The 13,484-nt window shown below is 42.6% G+C and overlaps 1 protein-coding gene across 1 annotated transcript in view; it reads right to left on the bottom strand.

The window, feature by feature from the left end:
- LOC122362980 (extracellular calcium-sensing receptor-like) overlaps positions 1-13,484 on the bottom strand; it is a 166,342-nt gene that overhangs the window by 142,271 nt on the left and 10,587 nt on the right.

Raw genomic sequence — 13,484 nt, 5'->3', positions numbered from 1 at the left:
AGAGAAATTGTATCTGACTGAGGCTCCTTGGGCTCACGTCACAGATATTAATTTCTCTGCTCATACTGTGACAACAACTGTTATGATTGAGCCAAGTATCTCATTTGGGCTGATTACGCTAAAAACGCTCAGACGGCCTGAGTGGTGGCCACATGGTTATGCCTGGTATCACCTTTTACACACACAAATAATAATTCTTGTAAAATCGGTGTTTATCACTTATGGTTTAGTTTAACTGTTTTTGTCAGTTGCATTTGTTAATTACAAGAATACATGGTTTATAATTTTATAATTCTTATTTGCTTATCTTTTTGATTAGATTTTTTTGTTGAATGTAAAGCAAGTTGTTGATTTCTTAATTTGTAATGGGCCCATCTTTCTCTTTTATAAGCTGTTGTAAGGTTCATTTTAGCTTTTGTTTTGTTGGTTTGGTTCTGCCTGCTGGTTTGTTTTTGTAAAGGTACTTTTTTTAGCTTAATTATGTGGCCTTTTCTAGTGACTGCTGGTGTTCCTTGTCTTTGACTTCTGTTTCACAACGCCCTCCGTGAACCATACACTGGCCTGACTCAGTCTCCACGTGTCTGGCTTTCAACTACTCATTATTCCCTGGTCAGGTGAACTATCTGACTCCCAGCTGTCAACACCTGGTTGCAAAGGAGTGAGGAGACATGAACCCGGTTCACTTTGGTACGAATCCACATGTGCTTTTAACCTGGGCAAAAATCAGTAGCAAGCAGTGTTGAGCACCAATCACCCCAACGGCGAGATCCGGCCATCTTTATCTCAGTAGTGATTTCTTGTTGTGATCATGGCAGCGTCAAGTGAGCAGGTCTCACAACTCAGGAGACTTATATCATTCAGGGAAAACGCGACACCGCCTCGATGTCTCCCCAGGTGCCATGAGGCTACTTTAATAATACTACTTTGGCCAATAGGTCATGCCATACAAACAAATATCTTAGTATTCATCATAAAGGTAAAAGGTAAAAATATATATAAATCACATGAGTGTTATACAGGTTTTAATGATGACATCGCACTTACAAAATAAAGTTCCACATAAATGGCATCTGCTGTAAATGTCAGATTAAAGACTATCATAATGCAGGTTGAACAATAAAAAAATTTTTAAACTGAGAACTTAACTAAAAACGAGCTGGGTTGTGTATTTGATAATTGTATTTTGTTATTAATTTTGTGACTATAGATGTGTGATGTTTATTTTTAAAAGAGATCTCTGGCTTTAAACTGACTCAAGGTCACTGGGTAATATCCAAAATAAGTTTACCTGAAATGTTTGCACATTAAAAATAAATTCACATTATGTCAATTATGTTTACACACTGCCTCCAATCAGGTTGTTACGCTTAATATCCATAACATACATTCTACCATATGATAAGCTGATGAATAAAATGAATGATGAATAAAGAAAAAAAAAGCAATGTGCCTTCAGTCTAGCACACATATAAGTATAACTCTCTGTATATGGGAAATACTAACATCTGTAATAAGATGTACTAATATTGTTAACATAAATTTGATCTAATTTAATACAATTGTTTGTAATGAATGTTACAATTCTGCTGAGCATCCCAAAATAGCAAAGATTACGTCTCATTTGACGTGGCACTGGCTCTCCCATTTTTATCTTGATTTATAAATCAGTGAGCTGGAGGAAGTGTGAAGATAAAGAGATAGGGATGTGGTTAATTCTTGTATGTTTGTTTGTTCTTGTCATGCAACTCTCACATCTTTTGTAGCTTTGATGGACAGTTCAGAACCTGTAAGCTACAGGGACACTTTCTAACTGAATGATGTATAAGAATGGAGACTTTCTCATTGGTGGTTTGTTTGAGGTTCAGTACTCTCAAAGCATTTCCAGAACTGCTTTACAGAACAGAGCCAGTTACCACACTGTGAGCTGTAAGTCTAGTTTACACCAACAGAGTGAAAAGACAAATTCTTTTGTAATTATTTGGAAATGTACACTTTATGACTGAATACACACTATAAATTATTAATGATACTTAGTTCACAGACAATTTATACATTATTAAATTACTACATGATTGGTATCATGCACTGTATTTCTTAACTTTACAAATATTTAAAGTCGGTGCGATTCACGTTAATTAACATTATTACTGCAGTTAAGGATGTAATTAATTTGTATTGTTCACCAGCTTATATGACAAGCTTCCAGCAGGCAGCAACAATGGTTTTTGCTATCAGTGAGATTAATAACAACTAAACTCGCTGCTCTAACATCATACCTTGGTTACCAAATCTATGACAACTGTTTAAGGCTTGGAGTGGCATTCTGCGTGGTGCTACAGCCTGGTTGGTGGGACAGACCATCTCTGACCTCAACTGCAAAGGGCCACCACCGGTGTGATTGGACTCAGGTGATCCAGGTTCTACCATTCTATTGCAATTTCCAGTGTCTTAGGCTGTTTCGACTGCCTATGGTAAGAGACATTTTTTAAACCATATATCTATTATCATTCATATCTGTTATTACTACATTCTATTGTCTGAAAATAAATTGCTAAACTATTAATTATCTCTAAAAAAGCTAAAAGAGTAAATGACATGTTTTTCTTGTCAGTGTGATATTTTATGGTAACACTTTTATTTTGATGGCTCCCTTCTGAACATTCTGTTGCCAATAAGAAACTTTGCACTACTCTCAGTATTAGTATTGGTAGACCTCGATAAAAATCCTTATTGTGATGGTCTTCCAACAAACACTCTTACTGACTATAAATAACTTTACAGTATATGTACGTCAACACATTCTGACCTCTAACCCTTGTCTACTGGATACCCTACTAAATCTCTAATGAGAGTAAGTATATATGTAGGTGTACGTGTTTATAGTCAACAGAATGTGTTAAAGTGGACCATCTAACAAAGTGAAAACTATTTTTATCCATCTTCCTCTTATATTTCTTTTGTCTCTGCTCTTTCATCTGTACTAAATAGATCAGTTTCTATGCCACCTGCCCATGTTTGAGTAACAGGAAAGTAATTTTCTTTCTTCCAGAACAATCCTGCGATGCTTCCAGGTTCGGGCTATGGTTCAGATTGAGACATTTTGATGGAGCTGATTGGTCTCCCTTACAGTGATAATGACTATGCAGGTCTACGCAGCTCAGTCCTTCCATCAAGAAATGCAGCTGTTTGACATTGTGTTGCTTTTTCTGAAATACTGCCAACGTTAACAACCCCAGAGATATTCAGCGCATAATGAGAGTAATTCAGGCCTCCTCTACAGCCAGAGTACTGGCTAGTTTTTTCCTTCATCCTTATTGGATACCTTGATGGAAGAGGTGGTATTACAGAACATGACAGGTAGGCAGTGGATTGCAAGGAATCTTGGGCCACTACACTCATGTTTCATGACACCAATGCCTAAACTGTCTTGGGCAATAATTGGCCATTACACGGGAGTGGAGAGATCCAAGGGCTTCAGGACTTTTGTTACGTCTGGGTCCCAACACAGATGAAAGAAATAATATGTTGAGGATCTTCTGGGGAGAACATGTTTGGGTGCAGTTTTGTAACTGAGAGTAAAGATGGAGAGCAAGGAAAAGGTGTGTACAGACAGAAGATCTGAGACAAACAAACACACCATACACTGATGTTTCTGCTTTGAGAGCACTCCTACAATGTGTATAAGGGGTAGTTTATGTTTAGTACATGCACTTATGACCATGCAAATGTATGAGGAGAGGCCATTCAGTGAAACAGCTGTGCGACATAAATAAATCTAAAACCTTGGTAAGAGCCACATGCATAGTGAACTTCTCTACTCTAGGCATACATAAAGAGCTGAATGTGGAACAGCAAAATGTCTTCTCTATATTAATTCAAATTTCAGATAAATGTAAATAATCTGTTCTATCTACAAAAATGTTCAGCTGGTTCACTACCTACAGAGTCAACTTCACTGCAGGCTTTGGGGGATCAATGCAGTCATTTGATAAGAATGGAGATGCCTACCCATCTATGATGGTGTTAAATTGGCAAACTGCCCTGATGGATCAATAAGGTTCCACAAGATTGAAAGAGTAATTAAAGGGGCAGAAACAGGAATGGTACCCATTTTCTGGATGAGAATTTAATCTACTGGAACTTTGAGTCTAAAAAGTAATGAACTTTGGAATGTTAAATGTTATCCTTTTCTTTTAGAAATTCAAAATACTACTAATATCTATGACATGAAAAATGTTAATAATAGAAAGCCAAGCTTATCATTATGCACAAAAGAAAACTAAGACTGATAGCAGTGAATGTTACTTTCAGCCCTCTACGATCTGTGTGTAATGAAAGATGCCCCCAGAACCAGACAAGCACAAAAAGGCCTTCTCTCTGTTGTTTCTGACTGTTTCCATGCAGATGGAGAGATTTCTAATACAAATTTGAGGTGAGGAGACATTAAAAAAATTGATAGTAATTTACTCTTAAAATGTAATTTGCCTTATTTTTAATCATAGATGCTGTTGAGTGCATAACATGTCCAGGGGAGCTTCTGTCCAATCCAGATAAGGACTGTGTAAGTCAAAGAAGCAGAGTTTCATCCTATGAGGATCCTCTGGGCATCTCTCTTCTGACCACTGCCTCCTTTGCTTGGTTTATACTTGGTTTTGTGATAATCGTATTTTGCTCTTTCACTATAATACTCCCCATTGTAATGAGCCAACACCAGAGCTCAGCTTCCTGCTGCTGTTGTCACTTAAACTGTGTTTTCTGTGTGTGCTGCTGTTCATTGGCCGACCACAGTTATGGACATGTCATACATTACGCTGTGTCGGTATAAGTTTTGTCCTGGTGTATCTTCCAGCATCCTGGTCAAGACTATGGTAGTAATAGCTGTGTTCAAGCCATCTCGACCAGAGGGCAAAGGAGCAATGAAATGGCTTGAAGCTGCTCAACAAAGATGCACAAATTCTGGTCTTAACAGCACTTCAGGTTGTGGATATGTGCAGTCTGGCTATCAACTGCTCTCTCCAACACCACATAAACAACCAGTATATCCGCCTAAAATAGTATATGAATGTGCTATGCAGGGATCAGTGGCAGGTTTTTCTTTGTTGTTGGGATACATTGGACTGTTGGCAGCAGTAAGCTTTCTGTTAGCTTTTCTTGCAAGAAATCTTTCCAGATAATTTTACAGAAGCAAAGTTCATCACTTTTGGGGGCGTTGGATCTTCTGTGCTGTGTGGATTGCATTTGTTCCAGCATATGTGAGTTCTCCAGGAAATATTCAGTGGTTGTGGAGATATTTGCTATTTTAGCTTCTAGTTTTGGATTACTGGTGGCCATATTTTGCTCCAAAGTGCTACATCATTCTTTTACATCCAGAGAGAAATACTAAAAGCAATCATGGGAAGAGAAACACAAAAGAAATAGTTTTAATGCTGCTAACCAGGCACAGACACATTGATTATATATATATATATATATATATATATATATATATATATATATATATATATATATATATATATATATATATTTTTTTTTTTTTTTTTTTTTTTTTAATGAACATTTTTTCTCACAACACTGTATGCACACAAACACTAAAGAAATGGCCACATTAAGAGATGTCTATGTTACCATTACTATTTTATTTTCATTTACATATCTTAAGTGATATTGTTACAGCTCACAAAGTTAGCTTGTTATTATTTCATACTAGGCCTACTATGTGAATTGTGTGATGTAAAGACAGAGAGAGAAAAACAACAAAAACTTCAGTGGTCCAATTTCCTAGGAAATTGATGGACATAATAGTCTAGTCACATTTGGCATCTATGTGTCTTATTTAGAGCCTTGAGATAGGAAACTTGTTACAAGATAGAAAACCTTACTATGTTAATGACATCTATCATTAAAATTGTGAAAATCACAAAAGTGATTTTTTTCTTAATCACACAAACAACATTTAGAAGTTGCCCGTTAAGATTTATATACGGTGGTTACTATATATTGTGTGTGCCTGCCCTATATGTGACTGACTGCTTATAGTTCTAAACTGCCCACTTGCAAGTTAAGTGAGTTATAAATGGAGATTGAGAAAGTCTAAATAGGTGTAATTTTAGCTCTGATTGAGCTGCACAAACTTCAAGAGGTGCTCACTGGATAATTTGATATCATACACAAAAATAATAAAATGCACAAAATGAAAGAACACAGACACAACATCTCATTTGAATAGATTGTTTGATTAATAAATTAACAAATAAAGTTTTAGTTTTTTTTTTTTGCTCAGATGTTTCAGATAAACAGATCTTCCCAGCTGACAGTGTAGACACTGACAATTTTTTGTTGCTGGATTGTAGACTGTGGCTAGTTGTGATTACACCCAAAACATGTGGAGCAGTTTTTCACTCCGCTAAATGCAATGTGCTGCTTTGAAGGTTCATAAAAAAAGTTTGGCTTTGTTTTCTTTTATGCAATGCAGAATATATCACAGGCTCAAGATCATCAAAATTATCCACTTTATGAAGCTCTTTTTCAGCTAGTGCCTTTTTGCAGAGATCAGCAATAGCTGATATTGGCCTACAATTAAAGCAGTAATAACTACTTGCCAATCAGTGCAGGATGAAAACAAATCTCAAAGGGAAATCGTTTACCTCATGTGAAATGGAGAGGAGCATATCACACTTACTTATTATATAGTGCCCATCTCTCCTCAGTGCTCCTAAGGAGATTGATCTGCTGATCCTGCTACTTTCAGCCCTCGTAGCCCCGCTTTGGCCAGGAGACTTCATAGTGACTTAATTTCTTCTTAATGCCTTGTGAGAGAATTCTGTCAGAAGGGATTTCTCCAGGTGGAGGTGAAGATTTCTATTCAGTCAAAATATGGATTTATCATGTAATCAATGTAAATTATTCAGGTATATGTCATGGTCTCTCCATTAAAAATCATGCTACAGTCACATGCTGGCGAAGGGGGAAGCTCTGAAGTGTGTGACACACCCATTACGTTAACGGTAAAAGGCCTTTTTCTTTACCATGTGTTGGGGGATGGTAGCATTTAAAGGATTTCTTTTTCTTTATCATAACCCGTGGCTGGCTACCTTCTGTCCACACAAACAAAAGGGCAATTGTAAAGGTAAGGAACATGCCTAAAAATCGGGTATAAAAGACACTCTGAGGTCTACTGAGAGATACTCGGCTTTATTTCTGTTGTTAATAAAGTCTATCTTTTGGCATCAATACCCTTCGATTGAGTCTGATTTCTCTCAAGTAGAAAGAAAAGAACCATGACAGAGGGTCGGGCTATCCCCTGCCCCTAAGCTATAGAAGCTGTGGCCACAGGAGCACAATTGTATTTCTGGGTTTCTCAACTGAGGTTGAAATCCTCCACTAATCCAGAATCCTCTATTAGGAAACTGTACACTTGAAGTGATGCTCTGGTCACCCTGTCTATGACTACTAAATTTATTGATATTTAAAACTTTTTTAACAAATAAAAACTGAAAAATCTATGCAAAATCTACTTTCAGTGCAGCAAACTCTCTCCAGAAGTTCAGTGCGGATCTCTGAATGACCTAATGTTGACCCAAATGACTGAATAATGATAAATAGAATTCACCTGGGTGTAATCAAGTTCCGCTTAAATGCACTCACCCGATAGGTTCCCAGGAGGGTCCAAGCCAAAAGTGCAGAAAGCAATATGAAGAACAAGGAACACACCAGGCAGGTCCTAGATACTGTTGTGAGAAGTTTAAAGCTGAATTTGGATACAAAATGATTTCCCAAGCTCTAAAACATCCCAAGGAGTACTGTGCAAACGATAATATTGAAATGGAGGAGTATCAGACCACTGCAAATCTACCAAGATCTGGCCGCCCTTTTCTAAACTTTCAGCTCATACAAGCGATGATCGACTGGATGAACTGCAGAGACCACAGCTGAGGTGGGAGACTTGTCCATAGGACAACAATCGCCTCGGTTATTGACTGTAAATCCTGTTCCTTGAAAAGCGAACGCAGATGCTCGATGATCACTAACACCTGGAGGTTATAATAGATGTGGACGCCGGAAACATCCTCAGGTCAAATTTTTGTCTGAAAGGACGTCCAGTCACAGCAAGCGGTGATTAGGCAGCGCAGCATTCGCTCCCGCTTTTTCAGGGAACAGGTTGGCACAAGCAACCAGAGACGCCTCTGCATCGCGTTACTCGATGCTGGGCGCTGAATGCGCTAATGGGAACGGTGAATACCAACGCCGCCAAGACTAGGAGTGTCTGGACCCCAGCCGCCAGGTAGTGTGTGCGCCAACACCGAAGAGGTCTCAGACATTACCTGGCATGTCGACTCAAGGACATGCAGTCTCGGAGTAGCATGGCCATCCAAAATAACAAATGTGTGCGGAGGACCAACCTGCCGTGATCACAGACTTGCTGCAAGGGCGCGCCTTGCTAAAGCCATCGACGGCAACCCTCTGTTGAATGAGCTCAACTCCCAGAGGTGAAGTTTGATCACGCTACCGCGTATGGGGGCAATGTAGCATCTCTCACCCAGTGTGAAATAGTCTGTCTAGTGGCAGCCGCCTCGGTTACGGCCACCACAGCATACTTCTAAAAGCTGCTCTTGACTTTACGCCACTGGCTAGTGCGGTGGACGATCCGAGAGCACGCGACTGACACAGTAAGTGAAGTTTCTCCCGTTCGTGTCGCGAATGGCGGAGAGCAGAAGGCTTCAAGGATGACCGGATTATAGTCGGTAAATGGAACTTTCGGAAGATAACTAGGTGAGGATGCAAAATAGCTTAACAGCTCAGGGGCAACTCAGGCAGGATGGCGACTGACAGAGCCTGCAAATCCTCACCCTTCTTCAGAGAAGTAATAGCTGTTAGAAAAACCATCTTTAGGTCAGAAACCTGACACAGGCGCTGACTCTAGTGGTTCGGAAGGGTGTCCACCGTTTCAAGCACTATAGCTAGATCCTATTAAGGGAACTGTCGCCCTACTGGGCGGCCTCAACCTCTAGCTCCTCGAATGAAGCTTAACAACTAGAGTGGTGTTTCTTCACGAAGCCCCTTCAATCAGAGCATGGTGTTTAAATGGCGTGCCATGCAAGTTCTGAGAGTATTGAGGGATGTGTGCCTGAGGACATTTTTTCTTGCAGAAAACTTCTAGCACTGGAAACAATCTGGCAGTAAACTGGGTCTGTGATAGGCTTTGACACCAACCAAGATGTGCCATTTCGCTGGCATATGTTCTTCAGTGAGGAGCCCTAACGCTACAATAGTCTTCATTACATTGGCTGAAAGGCCAGCATCACTTGGGGTTGGTCCCTCTCAGGGGCCAGGTGACGAAGATTCCAGAGCTCGGACGGGGATGAAATATTGTCCCCTGTGCCTGAGAGAGAAGGTCCCTCCTCACCGAATTGGCCTCACTGGCGAGCCGCTGAGGAGAGATATTAGATCTGAAAACGCGATTCACGCCAACGGGCGCAGGAGTAAGAGTACAGACCCTGTTGATCGACCTTGGCTAGGACTCCGGGGGAGCAGAATGGGAGGAAATGCGTAAAGACGCATTCTGGGCCACACATGGGCCATCGCGCTCCAGACCTAGGGAGCTGGATGAGTCAGGAGAGAAGTAGGGACACGAAGGTCTCCTGTAGCTAGCACCACCTCTGCTTCGAAACCTTTCCTGCAGATTTGACTGACTACTTTTGGGGTGGAGTTTTATTCCCCATGTCACAGCTTGTCTGACAGCAAGTCTGCTCTGTTCATGTGACCGGAATATGGGACCGCTCTGAGGGACAGGAACTTGTCCTGCGCCTAAAGTAGGAACCTGCACTGTTTGCCGCGATCGCAGTCCGGCCCTGGCGATTATGTAAGACTACTGCTGTGTTGTCACCGCACTAGGGACATGGTAGCTCCTCTCAATTGCTGGAGGAAGCATTTCAGGCCAGAACACACCATTTTGCACTGATGTGCTATTCGAGAAGATGACCTTCCAAATCCCTTGGGCTGATTTGCCATCTACACGCCTCAACCCGTGAGGGATGCCTGTCGAGCATTCAAGTACGACAACACGGACTCCAGAGTGGGACCCAAGGCTGAAACCGGGTCTGAACCACATAGATAGGGGGTACGGCCCCCGACACGCAACCCTTTATTTGCCTCTCTGGGGATTGGCCCTTGGATGAAATCCCGGGCTCTGAGCCAACTGAAACTGGGTCTCATGAAGATGAGGAACTCTGAAAGTGATGAAGAGACTTTCTGGCCTAGCTTGATGCTCTTTAGGTGTTTAGAATGGACTCGAGGCGTGCAGTGAGACAGCTGGTGCCTGCATCGTGGTCGAATCCCATACGACTTCAAATATGTTGTCTCTCTGAACAGGGGAGAACGCTTTTTCTGGCGCTGAGTCTCAACCCCAGCCATCCGAGATGAGCCAGACGACATCCTCGATGTCGGCCAAGCTCTGGAGACTGAGCCAGAATCAGCCACCGCCATGGAATTTAGAATGCGGATGCCCTGGAGTCGTAAAGGAGCCAGAGCTGGCATCCATGCATTTTGTGTATGTGCTGGGTGACAATGTTAGCCGAAAGGAAGAATCTGACATTAAGCTTCTACCAAAGCTAACCTCAGGAACTCGTGTTGTGGCAATATTTCTATAGAAAATATGCGCCCTTAGATCGATTGTCACAAACCAATCGCCTGGATTTGAGAAACAATAATTTATTGTTAACATCTGAACTTGTATGTTCTGGAGGTGATGGTTCAATCAAGATCTAAAATCGACGCAGCCCCCATCTTTTCTTGGGAACGAAAATACCGTCAGCACTAGCCTGGATTGTCTGTCTGGTAGAGGAACACTGCCCTATGGCTCCCTTTTTCCAGCAGAGTTTGCAACTCCTGTATCAACAAATGCGCTGTCTGCTTCACGGAAGCGAAAATCACGCCGCTAAACGAGTGACGATATGAACTGAATCAGCCTTTCTATGGTCTTTTGGACCCATGGGGAGATATTTGGCAGAGTCTTCCACGCTGCCAGCTTCTCAGCAAATAATTTTACACTTCGCTTTGTTGGGTTGTTAGATGTTCAAGGCCCTGAAACGCAGGAGTGAAGCACCCATCCGGGAACATTTCTCGCTGGAAACCGCAGTGTTCTCAAACACCAGTGGCGCGGAGATTGAACAATGGCTTCTGAGGGAAGGCGAGCATTTATTCTCTGTTGGAATTTTTCGCCCGGTAGGCACCTCACGGTGCTGAGTGCACCAGCATCAGACTTCTTTCTTGCGGAGATTATGTCTGCAGGTCCGGCCTCCTTGAGAGTCTTCACGAGGGGTGTCAAGCCACACTGTCCCTCTGTGCCTCACGCCTCACTGACCGGACCGGGTGGCCGTACTTGTCCCGACTCTGAGCACGTGGGCGGAAGAAACCTCACGAACGCTCTCATAGCCGCCTCCCAAAACCTAGTGGCTTACTGCATTAACTGAGCCAAATAGGCCGGAAGGCGAGACAGGGGCATCATGAGATGGCGCTGTTTTGTCCTTGATGCCCGTAGGGGTTACAGATGTCTCTCCTCGCGGACACCATAGCAGCCGGCGGCAGTCGCCTGCTTGGTCGCAGACGGAGACAGATCTGTGGCTCCGGCGCAGTTCTAAAACGCCTCTTCATCTATGGACCTCGCTGTGCTCAAGTCCTTCAGCAGATCAGCCTGGCACGCCTGGGCAGGACCGCCATGGTGCAGGCCACCAGCCTGACCCGCTGGGTTTGAAAGCTTTCCACCAGCCGCATGTCACACGGCACGCTTGGTGGGGAGTGGTCGTTTTTAGGGACGCATGAAGTTCCAGGACAGCCCGCAAGCGTCTCTTCCACCTGGGGCATCATCGGTAAAGCCCCGCCTTCGCGATCCGCCGCTGCCTAAATAAATCGACGCCGATGGCACGTAAGACACGGATCTAACAGCGCTTACCCACCAACTCGTGGAGATCGTCAAAGAAGGGGAGAGACTGCCGCTGCGTCTCTCTCGCCACCCGACAGAAATCTGTCGCCTAGTTTCGGAGCGCTTGGGGGTTCTTCGCTTCCTGGGGCTACCTAGATGTAACGCTGATCAGATGAGTTAACACTCGGTAGCTCGCACGCTTTATTGTCGCGGAGGAGCGCTTCTGTGGTGGCACTTTCTGCTTCCCAGAAGCAGAGATGAAGTCTCTCGGTCCGTTTGCGAAGAGCGCTGTGGCGCGAGCAGGAGAAACGATTTTGTGGCTTCGCGATCCGGCGAGAGCGAGAGTAGCGGGGCTGGTCCGCCTCACTCAGCCGATCAGCACGCTGATCCACTGATCTTTCCTTAAAAAGGCGAGGCGAGCGCGAAGCACCTTGATGGAAAACAGATTACAGTGTCAGCACTCGCCAGCCTGCAGGATCGCGTGGTTTCTTCCTAAGCACTAAACAAAGCTATGGTGATCGCCATCGAGAGCTGCCTTCTGCACGGAGGCAAGCATCTCCTTTTCTTGATGTGTCATATCTTTTTTTTTCTTTTTTTTCTTCTTTAATATATATTTTATATATATTTTTTCACACACACACACCTCACACACAATGCGGTCCTTGAAGACAAAAGACCTTGAGGATGTTTCCAAGAGATCACACTTACAACCTGAAATTGTAACAGGTGACGTCACCTGACCGAGGTTATATAAGCCAAATTCAGCTTGCTTGAACATCGTGCTTTCAACAACCGGTCGAACAAAAGACGTTTCATTGAAGATCTAGCGAAAGACGAGTAGCTTTGATAGGAACAGTCAGATACTGCACAAATCTGGCCTTCATGGAAGAGTGGCAAGAAGAAAGCCATATTCAAAGATATCCATAAAAGTGTTGTTTAAAGCCTACAAGCCACCTGGGAGACACACCAAACATGTGGCATGCTCTGACCAAAACTTTTGGCAACAACGCAGCCGCTATGTTTGGCGAAAAGCAATACAGCTCAGCATCACTGGAAATCACACTATCCCCACTATCAAACATGTGGTGGCAATATATGACAAAGTATAAGTAGACAATTATCCAAAACATAAAGCAAAATCTACAATGCAATGGTTCACAAATAAACATATCCAGGTGTTAGAATGGCTAAGTCAAAAACCTTGAATCCAATCGAGAATCTGTGGAAAGAACTGGAAAACTGCTGTTCACAAACTGTCATGATGCAGATCCATTTGCAGGCTTTTTATTAAACAAAGGCATGGTCAAAGCAGGCAGGCGCCAAACAAAACAAACAAGCAAACAGAGTATCAGAGCAAGGCAACAACAGAATCCAAAACAGTAAGAGGTCGGGTTAGCAGCAAACAATCACAGGGTCAAAACCAAAGAATCAATAACTCAGAAACAACAATCCAAATAATAGTACAATGCAACCTGCAGGAGAGGCCTACTACAGCATTTATAGTCCTATGACAGAGCAGTGAGTGATCACAGATCATCCAGACACAACGCTCCTCTGTTGGCTTGGT

Source organism: Puntigrus tetrazona, chromosome 18, assembly GCF_018831695.1.
Source record: "Puntigrus tetrazona isolate hp1 chromosome 18, ASM1883169v1, whole genome shotgun sequence".
Taxonomy (NCBI): domain Eukaryota; kingdom Metazoa; phylum Chordata; class Actinopteri; order Cypriniformes; family Cyprinidae; genus Puntigrus; species Puntigrus tetrazona.
Note: the sequence above shows the minus strand (reverse complement) of the source record. Positions and strands in the feature narration are given on the sequence as shown.